Source organism: Aythya fuligula, chromosome 12, assembly GCF_009819795.1.
Source record: "Aythya fuligula isolate bAytFul2 chromosome 12, bAytFul2.pri, whole genome shotgun sequence".
Lineage (NCBI taxonomy): Eukaryota > Metazoa > Chordata > Aves > Anseriformes > Anatidae > Aythya > Aythya fuligula.
Genome location: NC_045570.1, coordinates 17721725 through 17739923, shown reverse-complemented (window position 1 = coordinate 17739923; position 18199 = coordinate 17721725).

Here is an 18199-nt window from a genome sequence, read left to right as displayed (position 1 = left end):
TCGCAGATTATGCCAAATCAAGGGATAGTTTATTCCCCCAAATTCCAAACCTCCATAATAAACTTAACTGCACCTGAATTTCAAACACTTGCTCAACATTCAATTTTACAGCCTCATGGGACTTAAACTGGCAATAGAAAAAACGATTTTATGACTGGAGCAGATCTGGCTTAAAAAAATTTCACTTTTCCTAAGACAGGTTGGCTACATTTCCCCTGGAAAATCTTGTGATTTGTTTGAATTGACTTTCCATGATGCATCACCTCTCTTGGAAGGGGTCCTGACCCAAATCCTAGCAGAGTAACCATCATTTACTGCCATTTCATTGTACCCTGGTGATGTAATTGTTCACAAAAGTATAAGGTGCTAAGCCAAAGAACTGAAGAACGAACAGCTCACGGTCACTGAAACAGATTCAAAAAACATTTCTGGATATATGAGCATCCTTTGACTCAAAAGCAAATCATTGCTTAACTTTGACTTTTTGAAAACAAAGAGAAAGGAAAAAACAATCCTCATTTTTCACTTGGCGCTGGTTTTCTTTTTTTAAAAATGTTCCCTTGGTTATGCTTTCCTCCTGCAAGTCATGCAATGGAGCTTGTATTTTCATGCAGCCACGTTTCAGCCGAACTTACAGTCAGTGATAAAACCACCTACACCACTTCGTATTTTCCCTTCGCTGACACTAACAGAGAGTGCTTTGCCAGTCAGAAGTGATTCTACATCGGTATGATCTTGTTTCAGCCAAACACCAAGGAAAAGCACATACATTATTTTTATCCAAAGCACACATTGGAAAATAAAAGAATTGAAAATTCAGCCAATGAATACAGTAGCGAATGACTTCACAGTGCAGCATCAGTAGTATTTTCACTCAATGTTCCCCGTCCTTTGTTTTGCAAATAATAAAAAGAGCTTTGCAGAAATAACATGAAATAATAAAAAATGACTTTTTACTATCATTTTCTACGCTATATTTGGCTTCATCATATCTGAGAAAACCTAATCATCTTATTGAAACAGTATCAATACATTCTCCTCTAAAACCTCTCACCAAACTGAGATTGAAAGTAAACCTTGAAGTGTTAAAGCTGGTTTGGTCCCTACCACACCTAGCCATGTAGGAGCTGTTCCCTTGCTGTGATTAGCACTGCATTAACAGCTAGAATTACAGCAAGCACAGAGAGAAGCTTTGGCAATCATAGGCAAAAGGGGCACAGGGGAATTCTGACTTCACCTAGTCTGGCTTTCCTTCCCAGTGCTTAATATCTTATTGTCACATGTACTTAATTCACTGCAGACATACTAAATGTTCACTGGCAACGATTGTGACAAACCTGGCAATCTATGTTTAAAGGTTTAACCTGATGACATAGCAAGATATGAGCTCATCCTTTTTATTAAATCAAGAATAAGACATTCCGCAGGCTTAAAAAAAAATATATCAAAAGATATGGTTTAGTATAAGTTTGGGGTTCAGTAATTTTAAAATATGAAGTAGTTTTTAACACCATGATAAAATGTTCACAATGGGCTGTTAGAAATGCAAAAGTTTCCAAAATGCAGGTAAGACTGAAGCAAAAAAAAGCAATGGCTTTCTGACACTGATGCCAAAGTGATTTGCAAAGTGTTCTTATCTCCTATTACTGGTTGTTCCAACCACCCTTTACATCTTTTCAGTCTAGCCTTGCCTGAGTTGTACCACATGCCTTGCTTTATGCTTTCAACCTCATTCTGGTTACCAATGTCACTTGATCTCTTCCTGCTTGACTTTTTTTTCCCTTGCATACCTTGCTTTGATCTTTGCTCTTGTATACATCTAAGATGTGAATTCCATGCAAAAATATCCATGCAAAAATATTAGAAACACCTAAGAAGCCTGTTTAAGAGTACAATATGTTTTTTGTTTTTGTTTTTGTTTTTTCCTAGTCAAAGCCACCAAAAACATCAATTGTGAAATCAATTTTCATCACAATTCACTCAAGGGACACTATGAGTTTCCTATAAAACTAAAATTTCAGGTATTTTGAGTCAAGAGGAATATTAGATTTCAGCACTGTATAGTATAAAAATTAACACACTTGGAAAAATCCAAGATATTCTCTTCCAGAAACGAAGTGTTTTGACATTTATTTAAATGACTCCTTTCAACTTTTCTTTCACAACTAAGTTTCAGTGAAGTTGGTATGTACTTGTGGAAAGTTTCCTTTTTAGCAGAACTGTTTTCTCATGAGGATATATTTTGTTGAAAGAGTCTCATGTAGTGATAGCTACACTGTAGATGCACTTCCCCTCTCCTCCCCAAGCTACCTGCTCAGATTTCCAGCTCTGAAACAGCTATTGCTTGTTTTTATAACTCAAAAGCCTCCAGATCTCACTGAGGATCCTAAAGGCCATGCCAATAAATACACTACCATTTAATAATCATTTAAGATTAAGTCAGTGAGATACGTATGAAATCGGTACAAAAGTGATGCTTTTACAAGGATGCATATTAAGAGCTGACATAAAGTTAGACTATGATGGCGAAAAAACAAGTATTACGCAGACAGAGAACAATGAGCTCTTTTCCCCAAAGTAATAGCGAATGTAAAACTGGCTAAAATATCTATATTTATACTTTTCTAAAACAAAATGTCTCCAGTTTCATCTTTATATTAAAAAAAAAAAAAAAAGGTGTGTGGGGGCTAAAGTTGGAACTGCTTGTTCTGCTTGTTCAAGCTTAAATATTTGAGCATTTGCAGCACTCAAAAGTACTTAACTAGAAGGATTGTTTTTAAAAACCTCCAAGCAAGTTCAGAGCTTTCACGTTTGTAGAAGAATAGCTTATAGACAATATGCTGTCTTCATTATGCTTTGTTGATAAATGCCACAGGTACAATTCAGAAGAGAGCTAGCCATTTGCTTTAACAAAAGAATATAATAGGAGTACAATATACATGAACAAAGAGCCAGAGGCACTAAGTTGCTTCCTCCATTGGCCATTCTGCAAGCAGAACATCTTCATTTGCAGATCAACACCATCTCTTAAGCCAATAGAAAAATGCCTGTGGATAAATGCATCTATCATATCACATAAATATCACATTGTCTGCAGCGTGCTATGGTGTCTCTGCGCTCCCAAATGCCAACATATAATAAATAGAAAACGTTTTTACAGGAACTAATGCCTGTCACAGCAAGAAAGATTTCACAGTAGATTTTTTTTTTTCCCCCATACAATTGTATACAGCAGCATTTTATATTGTTATGAAGATGTAGTTAATTGGAAGAGTCGTACCTCCCCTCAGCCGTGGTATTAAGTCACTCTCAAAATTTGTCCCTAGCTATAGAAACCAGCTTTGTAAATTGTTGTATGCTCCATTTTCCCATTCCTCCAAAACCCTACAGGGAGCAAAAAAAACAAACCGCAGTGAAACATGAAATATTAGCCAAAATATGAATTATGGCAGCTCTTTTTATACCCCTAGTTTCTTGGCTACAATTGTAACCTGAAGTCAGTGTCTTGATCTCTCTACAATGGGATTGGTTTGATAAGTTTATGACAATTTGTGCTGCTACAACTGATAGGATTTTGCTCTGTACCACAGTTTCTGTAGTTTCAGTACTACAAATCATGATATGTCGTTTATAAAAGCGATAGAAAAATAAAGTAGCAATTTGGAAATTTTGTTAGGTTTTGCTTCAAGTATTTTGCAATGTCCCAGAGTTTCTTCCCTCCTGTTTTATATTTCCAGTTGCAACTCTACCATTATTCTAAAATTATTTTATAGCAGCACATCCTTACAGTTGTCTTTTATAGCATTTGGATTGCCTCTCGTCTGTCACACACCGCATAACAGACTTTTACTCCCCTACGTGCATCTAATAGTCTGGAAAGGATATGGAAAGAGTGGTGGAGATTTGATATCAACTTACACATATCTTTGATCTCAAACAGCACATGGCCTCTTTCCTACCTTTGGACAAGGATGAAGTCAGAATCTCTGTCCCTTCAACATAATAATTCAGGACTTCATTATGATCAAACTCTTAAGAGCTGAAAAAATTCCCTGAAAAAGGGAGGAGCACCATAGGAAAGAACTGAAGTAATGAACATTTCTGTCACTCACCTTACAAACTCATATTTCTTCCACATATTAGATGCTGCCTTGCTCTTCTCCTCAAACACAAGTGACAGATTGTATTAGATGCATGAATTACATGGATTATATTTATGTCACCAGCAAATTAGCTGTTAAATTTAGTTTGTGTGATGTTATTGACAGCTCCCTGATTTAAGAACCTTTTTACTTTTTAGTCTTTTTTTTCCTCCACTTCTTCTTTCCTCTTTTGTCAAGATCTCTGCCACATTTTTGGAAGCACCCAGTAAACAGTGCAAATGTAAGACACAAACTTAAGTACAGCGAGATTAAGTTACTCTTAATAGGGTGGGGAAAAGACTGCTTATAAATGAATTCATAAATGAAGTAAATATTATATAAGCATACGAGCCAATAAATGCACCTCTACTGGTAGATAAAAGTTGTAGCAAACTTATTTGTTCTTGTCCTTTTTTTTTTTTTTTTTTTTTTTTTTTTTTTTTTTTTTTTTTTGTATCCCTAGAAAGATCTTCTGTTCCAAACAGAATTCAGGTAACTTCTGATATTTTTAAGGAATTGTGGAGATTTGAGCTTTATGGCTGGCCCCTCAAATTGACTTTTTTTGAGGTTTTTGACTTTTTTTTTTTGAGGTTTCTAGACCTCAGGAAACAATTCCTTTACTATGAAACCATTTCTACGCATCATGGGCAGCCAAAAAGTTACAGCATGGCTCATTCATGAACTACAGCTGCAAAGTTCTGCCCCACTGAGTACATGCAAATCTCAGCAGGATGCATGAGCTTCAGCATAATGAGGTATGATCTAGTTTGAAGCCCCAGGTAAAAGATACATACTCATCATCACTTATGATTAAACACCACAAGGGCAATAAATCTTTTTTGGGAAAAACTTTTTTTTTTTTTTTTTGTATAACACTTTCCAATTCATTGCGGTCCATAAAATACTTTAAGAAGAACAAGGCAAAGAAAGTCCCACCCAAAATTACAGAAAAACTGTCAGCATCTCTGCCCATTTAAATGACACTGTTAAACCTCAAGTTGTCTTTTTAATAAGTTATCAGGAAGAATACAAGCTCTCATCTGAAAGAGCAGGCAATGCCAGATGTGCTGTAATAACCAGTGTGTTGAAGTTTGAAATTCGCAGTTTGCAGTAACACATTGTTTGAAAATACACAGATTCAGCTCACTGCGCATCACAGCATTCTCATGCCAAATCCTCAGATCACCTCCTCAAATTAGTTGTAGAGGAATCCCCAGGAAGTTATTAGGATCCACAAAGCCTGATGATGCCATTACATTTACGAACTAATGGAGTTTCTACACATACAAAATTATAACCAAAAGACCACTCTGAAGATGAATAGTTTCTCCTGGGGTTCATTTTGTCAAAATTCTTAAGTATTTGGCCACAATAAATTCAAGCAATTGACAAGCAGATGTTCCACGCAGCTCTTTCCTTACATGCACAGAAATATTTATCCTTTCAGGATTGGTTTCTGAATTATTGCATAAACTTAAGGCAACTGGGATCTACAAGTTTGAAGAATAAACAAATGTTTTGATGTCTTGGTTGAACTCCGGATCCAATATGCAGAAATAATGTCAAGCTACTTCACATGAGGCATAGTACCAGAAATAACCACATGTTGAAAAGTTCAGTATTAGTGTTTCTGAGCAACAAGGGATGTCAACTGGTCATTTGACCTATGGACGAGGTCAAATTTATGCTGCCTGTAGTTTATCTAGGTAGGGAAATTCCATGGCACAGCTTGGCAAGAAAAAAAAAAAAGGAATTCCCTTAGTAAGGCAACTCACCAGAACTGAAACTTTACCTACAGGATCATGAGGATGTATCTGTGATCCAGGACTCTTTTATAAGGAAGAGCAAAAATACATTATGGAGCAGTTAACTAGAATAAACACTGGAGGTTGAAAAGGAGTCTGTTTAAAAGCTTTTAAATGGACGTATGAAAAAAACTTGCTCTGGAGGTTTGCTCAAGAAGTATTATACAAGGTTCCTTAAATGTGTTTTAGCATGAAATAAGTGCAATAATGTTTTAAATCTAAATAGCCCAAGTACTATTGTTTTGTCAATGCTTCCACAGATATGCATTCTGTGGACTCAGTAGCATGTGGCATATTTGGCTGCCTAACAAGTCACCTGAACACCCTTTAAGCTTTTATGATACTTTTTAATTAGGACTTCTGTCTAAACTCTGAACCAGACAACAGACAGTTTTGTGCCTGCCTAGAAAAACAGGGGGAAAACGAGCGCTAATGAAGACTCTCCCCTCATTTAGCTTCCTGATATACAAACATGCTTCACAGCATAAATAGAAAGCCACACACTGTAGTAACATCACAAAGAATCATTGGCATCTAACCCCCGCTGCATGCACACAAGAAAGTCTCATACTAATGATATGTGTGCCTTTCAAGGTTCTGGATTTTTTTAGGGCTAGTCAGATTTTGTTTAGAAGCCAGCTCCCTAGCAGAATTAAACTATATTTGACAGAGAGCCAACTAAAATCATCAAAACAGAGGTATACATAGACTTCTTTTTAAACTCAAATTTCCAGATTGACTCTAATCTTCTTACAGTAGAGGTTTATATGAAGGTTAAAAATAAAGCATATATAAATACCTCTTCTGAGCCAGACTCAAGTTCTCGTTCCCCATTTACGTGAACATAAATTCCAAGGGGACCTACCTACCGGGGGGATGAGAAGGGAAGCTTTGAAGACTTTGGTCCCAACACTTAATCTTAAGCACCTCGAATTGCAAAGGAAAGACAGAAAAAGAGAAAAATTGAAATTCTTTTCTCGTATGCCTACGTGTTTTTTTTTGGGGGGGGGGGCAGAAACAAGCTGCTTGCAAGAAAGTATTTCAATTTGCTTAATACATTCCTAAGAGTCTTCCTCTCCCACCCCATGCCTCCCCCCTAATTCAGGCCCTGTTACAAATTCTCATCTTTTAGGATTTAAAAAGTAAGTTTTAATCCTGGCTCTGCCAATAATCTTCTGGATGACCTTGAGGAAATCGCTTAGCCTCAGTTCTTTCAGCCTCGCTGTAAAGCTGGATTAATTCTTATTCACTCACAGTGGTGTAAAGTAAATGATTGTCAAGCAGTATTCTGAAGCACTACAACATGCAAAAGATAAGCAAGACATACACTAAGCTTTGCATGAACTTTGCAAAGATAAGCTTAGAAACAACTGTCTCTGAGGTTTGAAGGGAAGCTATCAATATTCTTATTCAAAAAGGTTTTCATCTTGCATCCCAAATGAATCCCACCTGAAACTCAAGTTTTTATTAAAAGCGTTCAAGACAGTAAGCACATCCTTGATTAGCGTTAATAGGATAGGAAAAACACACAAGTAATTACCTTTTTTCTTATATTTTTTCTTTCCATGACATAAGGCTCTGTACTTAAGTATATATATGCTTTGCTTCAATAGCATCCAAAATCTTGCTGAAACATTGAAATGACTCCATTTTGCAAGACAGCAAAATGCAAAGCCAGACCACCATCTTATTGTGCCTGTAACATGGCTAGACACCAAACAGTGCAAGATGATGGCAAAAATGCCTACTAATAGCCATTATCCTCCATTTCAAAATTTAAATTAATGGTTACTGGCTAGTCACACATTCGTTTTTACAAAACATTTCTATTAAATGCAAAGCTGTGTTACCTAGTGTTCCCAATAATGATTTTAATTAAACTGTCAGCTTTTTGAAGCCAGAGTTATCTAAAGACTGTTCTTGCTGGTCTCTTATTACAGCTAGATTTTGTTTTCATTAGTCTCCTTCTCGTGGTGACTTTGTTCTTTGCACTCATTACAGTGAAGGTTTGTAGATCAAAATGACACTTTTGCAGGAAACTCCCAATTCAACCAACACCGTGTTTTCTCATAAAAGATACAAACCTGCTTATCAGGAACTTATTTCCTCTGCATAAACAAACACACAAGAACTACAATGACCTACAACACTGAAATTAAGAGTCAATCATTGGCATGGGCTGAGAAGAACTGTTCCTAAGGATGCCAGGGGTTCTTCAAGTACGCATACACAGGAATACTGAGCATACCTCTATAGATGTTTGCAGGAATACGTTTTGCAAATCTAAGGTAACTATCTTCAGGCTTAGCTATTTATTTGTTTCTACAAAAGAAAAAAGTTGCAATTTATACCAGAAGAAAAACCCACACTTCTTAAAAGCATGGCTTATGGAATTTGAATCAAAGCCTTTATCTTCCAGTATCTCAGCATTCAGTGAGCTGCTCATGTACTAGAGATTCCACTAGTCTGTGAACTGGCATTCATTAAAATGCAACTCTTAGCAAGACTCATTCTCATTTTTGACTTCTTTTTATTACCTATTTTCTTAATATGCTGATAGCATACCCATGGCAAGAAATGCTTAAAGTACTAAGGGGTACACTTGCAATAGTTTACTGAAGATGAAATAAAACATTATAAGACTGAGAATCTCAATAACCAGACATAAGAATTACATCAAAAGGTCTCGAGTAATTAATATACAGTGATATTTCCGGATAAGCTAGTACCACCTCAGTCCCTAAAATAATCCATCTTTTAAATGAAAGTTCTTTAATGTGATCTTTTCCGTACAGATCCTTGGAACTAATTGAACACAACACTGAAATCTCATGCAGTTTGGTACTGCTCTTAAAAAAATTCTAAGATCTCAAGCAACAGTGTCTCAAGGGAACAGAGTGAAGCCATGATCAGGATTGCTCTTCTGCCTGCAGCTGAGCTTGGTTCCAAGTTTACTGACCTGAGCAGAGCTGGCTCACTCCCTTCCTGCCAAGTGTTGCTGCCCCTTCACACCTGCTGATAGAAGGCTTCTGTAATTGCTTTCTACTCCTGTCAAGTGATCCTGCTTCCTGCTTTTTTGTCTGTTTTTAAAAAACATCACCACTACAAGAACAATTTGCTATTAAAGGCAGATAATATTACTAGAAGTGAAAAGCATTTAACATTGACATGAAGGACTTGTGTGTTAATTAAAATAAGAAAAGAATTTTTGAAACCTATGAAATCCACTGTGGCTTCTGTCTAAATATTCACATGCCTAAGACAAAGAAACCAGAACAATGACAACAAAAAGGATCAACTTAAAGCCTCGCAAAGACTTCTGCTAAAGAAGCACTTTTCAGGAGGCGGATGCCCTGTGGAAATGAAGGCAACAGCAAAAGCAAAGCATGGCACACATCAAATGCAGAACAGACCCTGCAGAAAGCTCTCACGCAAGAACTCCATGAGTTTGTCTGTTGGAATCAGAGAAAAATAACTCAACGTATTAACCGCTGCAACCTTTTACAAAGTGCTTTGTGTGTTGTTGGCATTCTCTAATCTGTCAAAAAGCGGCCTTAAATCTAAATGGGAAATCTTTAGGTGATGTGGTTAATGCGACCTTTGTTTCCTATTTAGATAAAAGCTGTTGGTCTTAGTATTTCAATTGCGAGATTCAAGACAGGCACTGTCTATACAGACATATAAAAAGTAATAGGATTACGTTATTCAAGCTATTTATCCCGCATTGTACAAGCTTTTTCTGCCTTCAAAGTGTAGAAACAGGAAAAAACCATATTTCCATCAGTTTCAATCCATCAGTTCAGTGGCTTTCCTCATCTCTATATCCATTCTAGAGAAAAAATGTTTCCTTTATATTAAAGCTTTTGCGCCGCAGCTATCCATCAACACAGAGACCAGCTTGCTTGCAGCCAGCCCAGTGCTGGCTTCGTATGAGTACCAGAAAAAGCTCAGACTTGGAGCAATAAATATGCATTTATTTCCTAGTAAAAACAAGAGTCAGCACACTTCGGTCAGTGACTAGGAGGAAACACTGAAACACATCACGTTGATAGATCATGATCTGACAAGTTACCTAATACCCACACGCACCAAGATCCATCAGAAAATGCAAATTCAGTCACAAACTCAAAATAAACAAGCATAAGGCCATCACATCAGATCACAGGCTTGCAAGGTACTGACACAAGGGTCAGGATGTTGTACTCAGCAGTAGAGCTACTTTCAGAACTACTTAGTTTATTCCTACCCTATCACAACGTGCTAAAAATCAATTTAACTATGCTCATCACAATCCCATTACTACAAGGCCCTATATATTTGATTGTATAATCAGATGAAAGTTTCTTTTCTATTTATATATATGCCTCAACAGGTCATATGGATAGAATTAATAGTGTGCTTAAATGAAGGATTAGGGTGTAAATGTGCTTGCTTTTCAGTGAAGCTACACAATAGGAGACAAAATGCCTTCCTCTAATGTGAAGACCATTTCAAAGAAAATTTGATTAGATATTTTGAAGAGCTATTTTATCCATACCAGTACTCACAGCAAGCAAGAAAATGAATGTAACAAGCAGACAAAGCACTCCTGCAATCCAAACTAGGAAATAGAAAAGCAAGGATCTTTTTTTTCCATAAGAGAACAATAAACCCAAAGAGAAGGATGGAAAATATCTGGAAAAGGCCAAAAGATTTTGGAAAATGCAGCAAGAAATATTGGCTCCTAGAGCTGCAACACCTTGGACAAAGCACCTTGCCTTTGTATCTGTTATTCTTCTAATTTCTGTTTAGACTGTAGATCTAGAAGATATGTACTACATATTACTTGTCTGCATAATTTCTAACGTGAAAACCCCCAAATGTGTTTGACTTGCCATCTAAAGAAAAATGATGCATTTTCACATTTTCAACGATAAAAAAATTAATTTAAAAAAGTTAAAAATAAAATTAAAAAAAAAAAAAAGTTGATTAAATAAACAGAGGAAACAAGATAATGTAAGAGCATTGGAATTTGAAAATTATTGTTATTATTTTAATTAAGAGTACAGGAGGGCCAACAGTTACAAAATTAATGAGCTAAACTTTAAAGTTTCAGGGCTGGGAAACTTAGATATTATCCTGACTGCAAACTCCACCAATTCAGAGCCCAGCTGACAGCCACACTTCTCAAGCAGCCCTACCACAGGGACTGCAATAAAGGGAACCATTTCACCTCTGAAGGGAGAAAAGTCAGAGGAATATTTAATATGGCATTCATAATTATCCAGACGAGGTAATGAATCTTTCCCCCTCCCCGAATTTGCTCTTATTCTGTAGAACATAATAAACAAGAGGTCATTTTAGGTTCAAAAAGCTTACAAGCATGTGAAGGAGCAACACTGGAGGCTTCATTACTGCAGAACATTGGAGCAAGAAGGTGGTTTCTAGAGGCATCAAGTGACAGAATAATAAAACATTATTGATTTCCCTCTTCAGAAGGAAAACTGAATTCTATTTTAATAAATTAAATGACTGTGGACACAAGAATAATGCCGGTGTGAATTCTAGGCCCAAACCTATTTTGGCCTTGTATGAACAAGAATCAGAAAATAGAAAAAGGCCAAGCTGGGCCTTAGGCCTGTGTTGTTTTCAGCTACCTATAACTTCATTGTACTTTCAGTTAACTGGCACTTCTGAAGTATTTATATTTACTGGGTGTCAATGGGATAAAACCCTCCAAAAAAAAAAAAATCACTAGAAATGTGTATGTACTACTAGAACATGTGGCCTCTTATGTGCTGCTTGACCTATACATTATTTTTACTAAAAGCTATTCATTTTCCACTCAAAGCTTATCTGTGTTAAACTGCCAAAGACAATGGTGGGTTTGTAATTATCATTAGTGTCTAGAAATATTTAAAGCTGAATTTAGTACATTTTGAAATGAACATTTAAGGAAGAAGACAGCTATCATTTTACTTTATGGCACACAGTCATGCATTAATCCCTAAACAATGTCCCAGGTTTCAAAACCTATGAGAAATGTATTTCTGACACAATGTGCATATAACTGCTTTTATGGTGCCCCTCCACTGCAAGCATCATAAAACGCTGAACACATAACAAATAATTCATAGCTAATAGAGGTATGCGTGGTATTTGCCAAACTGCAGGACAAACCTGCTTTTTGTCAAAGTTAGCTTGCCAAAGCACTGAGTGTTTAAAAAAAGGTTAAAATATAAGCTTAAATAATTTTGATATGACCAGCTTCAAAAGTATCATACAAGGAAACCTATTTTTTTTTTGGTTATTTGAGCTTGAAGGAAAAAAAACACAATTTTTCTTTTAGTTTTTCTCTTCCTTAGAGGTGTCCTTGGGTTTGAGTAAAAATAGCCCATGTCAGTGGACTAGTACAATACGGACTGGTACAATAGTCCCTTTTTTTTTTTTTTTTTAATCCATTAATATATTTGATGGGGCCTAGAATGGCACACATTTATGAATTGTTCTTTCCTGAATGGAATCCAGATGATCTTAACACAGTTCAGCACAGGCCACTTCCTAGCTCAAGCAGCTTTTCTGGAGGCCACTTTCCGTAATAGCCATCCCAAGCTTCAATGAAAATTACGTACCATAGCCCTACACTGAGAGAAATACTTCTGTTGTTGTTACCATGATCTGATATATGGCTAGAATGAACATCAACACTAATAAAATATTTAACAGCCTAGATTTAACTTGGCTTGCTATAGGGTACAACAAAGCTTTTGACTTGATTAAATATTCCACTTGAGTGTGGGATGCAGGTTTAGCATTGTTTAATTCTTCCCCAGAGCACCATGCCAGGTTTTCACATAATTAAGTGGGTACACTCCAGACTGTTTACAATTGGGTCCCTGATGAGACTACTGCCTGAAAACTTTATGTTCTTTTCATAACTACATATAGGCTATTAAGTTCCTTAATATTTCCTTTGTAGGGGCTGTTTCAGAAAGAGTTTTAAGTAATTTATCATTAAAGAAGCCAAATAGATGCCACCACCACCTCTCTCCGCCGCCTTTTATTTTATTTTTTTTTTCTAATTTGTTCTCTGCCATGGGTTTATGACTCTTACTTACACAAGTAATTAAGAAAAAGCTGAAACAGAACTAGCTTAATTTGAGGCATAGAAATGAGCCCTTTTACAACATATTAATCTGTGGAATAATTACAAAGCAAAGAAGAAACCTTTAGTTCATTTGAAAAGAATGACTGTCAAGGCTTCAGGAAGAGAATTATGCTTGATACATTAAAAATATTAAATTTGAAACACTGTCATCAGAATCAACTGCTAGTGCATGGAAATACTCTAATAGTGTATGAAATCATTCTCTCAATATATATATTTAGTACAAATTTACTAAGACAGAACAGTTCCTTTATTCAGAGGTATTCGTGCTTTATCAGTCCGCTATCCTGTCACATATTGTTAGGATGCAAGTATATATATTAACAACAACAAACATCAAATTGGAAGGGGATTTCCAATAAGAAACACCCATTCAAGGTAAGTACAACAGTAGACAAGGTCTTGTATACAGAGCAAGCCCTAGAGTTTTAAAAAAAGATGCCTACATTGGCTTTGTACAATGACACACAACCCAACATTAAATGAATTTGAGTGTTCTTACACACGTCTTCCTTAGAGTCCACAAGAACATACAGTAACCACAGAATAAAAGGCACTTCAAGTTGCAGGTGATGAAGTCACAGTCAAAGAACGCAAACTAGAAGAATTTTAAAAATGTTTCCAATAAGCAGTAAGAAGATATCCGTGAAAGAATCACAACACTGAGCCTTTCCTTCTCGATTCACATAATTACTTTGAATGCCACTTCCAAAGATCACGAGCGATTCCAGAGATAAACTGCTTGCTAACATGGATCCTATCCATGTTCTGATCCCATCCAGAGTATCGTGTAGGTGACAAATTCAGTTGTTCCTCTTAAAACCCGTCTACAGCGTAGACATTTGCTTATTAAGTATTTTGAAAATAAAGTACAATAATATTAATTATAAAAATAACAAACAATTGATAATCTGAAATTTAATCCAACTCTTTAACTCAACTCTTTTGAATACATGGTATTACCGTGAATTCATTACGCACGCATTCAGCATTAACTCATGCTCTGTTGCACACACATGATGGTGCACATCTTTGCACCAAATCCTGGCTTTGGCCTTGCAGTTAAGGTGCAGAAGAGTTATCAGCCCCAATCTCCACTCACTGTAAAAAGGGAGACCAGACACACAGTACATCCTTGGTACAACACTCAATTACAAGGGCAGAAATACAGTGGCATATCAAGAGACACAAAATCGCAATTTCTTCCTAAGAGGAGCATTCTCTCCCAAATCCTTTCAATTTCTAATTTTGTTATGCTTTAAATTGAGGTTGTGGCCTTGACTCTTTTTTTTCCTATCCTTCAGAGATTTCACCAGCCACCGCAGTATTTGCAAAAACCATCTGCAGCATCAGACAAGTCTCCCTAAGATTCGTCTCCCTCTTGTATAACTATATTTACTACCACATTAAATGAAATACACCTCTGCACGGCACACGTTTTCATGCTCCAGTTTGTGGGTAATTTCTTTGGGGTCAGTAATCAATAAAAGTTTAAATGAAAACTATGAACTAGACCCAGCTGCATTTAGATCCCTAAGTAACGGCATAACAGTACTTTCACACACATTAGTATAAAATTCAGAGAACTCCCCTCTTCCCTAAACTTGGGCGCAGACATTTACATTTCAATCTCTGCTCGCAAATCTCATGGGTGCACATGAATGACATCAGCTGCATGCAGCGAGGCTCAAAAATTCAGGCCTAGGAACAAGGACTACAGCCAAAATTTAATTCTGAAGGAGCTCTCTGCATTGAGTACGTAATACATCTGATCCTTAGCATTTGGACTGATTGACATAGAAGTGTCTGTTTTTCACTTTTTCTTCTTTAATGACAGCACAATGAGCAGTTTCAGTCAAAATTCGAGTGTTTGCTGGTGTGAGATACTTGCTCAAGCTTACAGTTTCAAAATCACTTCATTATTCAACACGTTCATCCTTCACTTGAAGGCATTCTCATGTTTCCAAACCATCCCCTTGCCTTACACTGCAGCACGACTGCACCCAAATATTGTCCACTGCAAAACATGGAGTGCAGATCTTTAGTTCTGGTGACTGTGCAGCACAAAAGCTAATAGGGACAGACCACTGACATCTGCCATTTCTGAACTCCTGTGGTGGGCTTCTGTGGGAGGGAAAAATAGGCTGGAGCCTGACAAGAAAATGACATACAACTCTTGGAAGTAAGTACACTAAAACACTTAATCTCCAAGATACCTTTTATTAGTACATAAAATAGACTACAATCCATCCTTGGCAGGGAAAAACAACGTACTAAGCAAGAAATATTTCAATGTCTAGCAACAACCACCGCAGTGCCTGCTGGGCCATAGCATATGGGGCTGTACCTCCAGTGCTGCTAAAGTTGAACAATCACTGGTTTCTTTACACAGCCTCTTACGGAGCTTAGTGAAATCCCCTTCGACCATCTATGAGACACAGCATTGACCTGCTGCCCTGTAATCTGAAGGCATAAGGAGAATATTTGCTAGCTAGGTTTGGCTGGGCAATGATGGCTACAGACACCAAGATTCCTCCACTGCCAGTTGGGTGATAGGAAGGCATTTAATTCCTTTCTGGAAACTTGGTGAGATGAGCAGAACAGAAGATAATCGATATCTATTTCCTACTCACCAGTGATATCACCAGTGAGAGCTCCTTTGCATACACCACTTAAAAAGGCCAGATTAAGTGGCTGAGAAGATCTTTTTCTCTTGTTCATTCTACAGTTGTAGCAACTTTAAGAAAGTTAGCAAATAGTATGTAGGACATACATGGTAACAACAGAAATTACAAAAATTAGCATCACCATCTCCACACATGGGAATATATATATACACACACACTGAGTCAGTATAATATATACATTAACCAAGGGAATAAGGCAGAGAGACCTCAATGAGAACTGATCTTTCAGAGACCTTTAGAGTCGGTGATAAAGACTAATACGCTGGTATCATCAGTTTTGACACCCTTGCAAATTCAGTATTATCAGTTTTATACACAAACTAACACTGTAAACACTTCAGTGTATCACCTTTAGCATTACACATATGATTAGTCTCCTGGTAACTTTATGAAATATGACCCCGTACTTATTTCACATAGCAAAACACCGGAACAAGAGAAGTGAGTCCAAGGACCACAATTATTCCAATAGGTAACTTTCAAAAATAAAAATTGCTTTCCTTTCTTATTTCCAACAACATAAAGTCAAGTCTGCTGAAGACAATAATATAAAAACATTATTTTAATTGCCATCGGTATATAACCAAAAGATTTCAAAACATTTTGTTTTCTGAATATTGGGCACAATGTTGTGTGATTGCCGCTTCTCTTAGTTTCCCAATATTTGCTTTATTCTGTTAAAACCAGTGAAAGTTTTTAGCAAAGAAGAGACCACATAAGTTTTCATTTGATTGTAACAGCCAGCTTACACTCATTGCCGCAGCATTAAGTACCAATTGCAGAAGCAAAATTTTCAGGGTAAATAACTATGTTGCATCCTGAATTGCTTCTCATATGATTGAGTTAATCCTTTAACTGAGCAAAATTCTGCCTGAAGCAGAATTGGAAGGGGATGAAAAAAAACAAAAAACAAAAAACACAGAAATCACTCTAATCAGAGAGAGGGAGGGAGAGAGACTGGTCATCCAAGGTAATGCCAAAGTCACTCATGGGCAACGCAACACTTTGCGCATAATCCAGTTACAAGAAATCAGGCCTCTACTATAGTAAGAATGCTTTGACTGTCAGCGCTTCGGGTCATGTTTTGCTCTAAGCTCCACAGAGCTCACTCTGTCTCATTGGGCTATATGGAGCTATTAATCTAGTCTTTTATGATGGAGAATTAAAAGAAAGCAATGAAAACTAGAAAATTCACATATTCCAAACTGCTTCACAAACTAAGAGGACACCTGAGTTTAGCTCAACATCTAAAACCGTGTCACAACAGACGAAAAGCTGTATGTCCTCCCACCAAGAGTACCAAATATTTCATTACATTTCTCATCCAGCTGCTGTGACCAAACACAGGAATAAAATACAAAGTAGTTTCCATATTTGAGACATGCAGCTTCTCCTTCTTGATACCTTCAAGTTCAGGGAACTGAATAAACTGGGTAAATACTAATAGAAGTACTATCTAAAAACTGAATCATGAACTAAGATTTCACAAAAGTTGGGAAAAGACAAAAAAAAAAAAAAAAAAAAAAAGAAAAATGACAATTTGCAAGAGGGCGGGGGGAGGGAAGGAACTTTGTTTAACATACTCAAAGTCTTCTATTTTTTATGCTAAAACAGAAGTTAATTATCAATAGAAGATGGAGTTTTGTTGCTGTTTCTCATCAGTCCAGAATAAATGGGAAGAAAGAAAAAAAGCTTGAAGTCTGTATGTGCCAACTTCCACACTAATTGCAAGGACTCTGGACTAACAAGGATGAAGTACATACTCAAACTCACTTGCTAGATTCCATTTTTATTTGCTATCAAATACTGTAAGCGCACAATCAAGCATCAAACAATGAAGCAAATAAGTGTTTATCTGTAAATTAGCAACTTCCAACATAACTTAATCCCCATGACTGAAAATAAAAATATCACATTTGTTTTTACCTATAGATTGAAATCTTAAAGACTGCTTAGAATCAAGAACATTTCTTCTTCTTCTTTTTTTTTTTTTTTTAAGTAAAATTTAAGTGTGAGAAATGTATTCATCCTTCTGACAGTTACAAATATTCTTAAAGTTAGTAGAACTAGCAAGACCAGATTTTTTATTATTTATTTTTTTTTTAAAATCATGAAAGCTCTGATTTTTCAGGAACTTGTGGGAAAAAAAAAAATAAATCCTTAACTTCTCAACCATTATTTCAGAAGACTGCTCAAAACAGCAAGATTAGTCACTTGAAACAAATATTACAATGATCTGATCTTAAAGACAAGCACCTATTCTGTTCAGCAATTCATTTTGTTACCTAGAGAACTACTCTCTGCAGGCAAATTAAACAAGTATTTGAGGATCTGAAGAATGAGGAAAACACTGGACCCAACTAGCCTTCCAATGAAGCTCTAACAAAATTGTTCAGTGGAATTTAATTTATTGCTTCT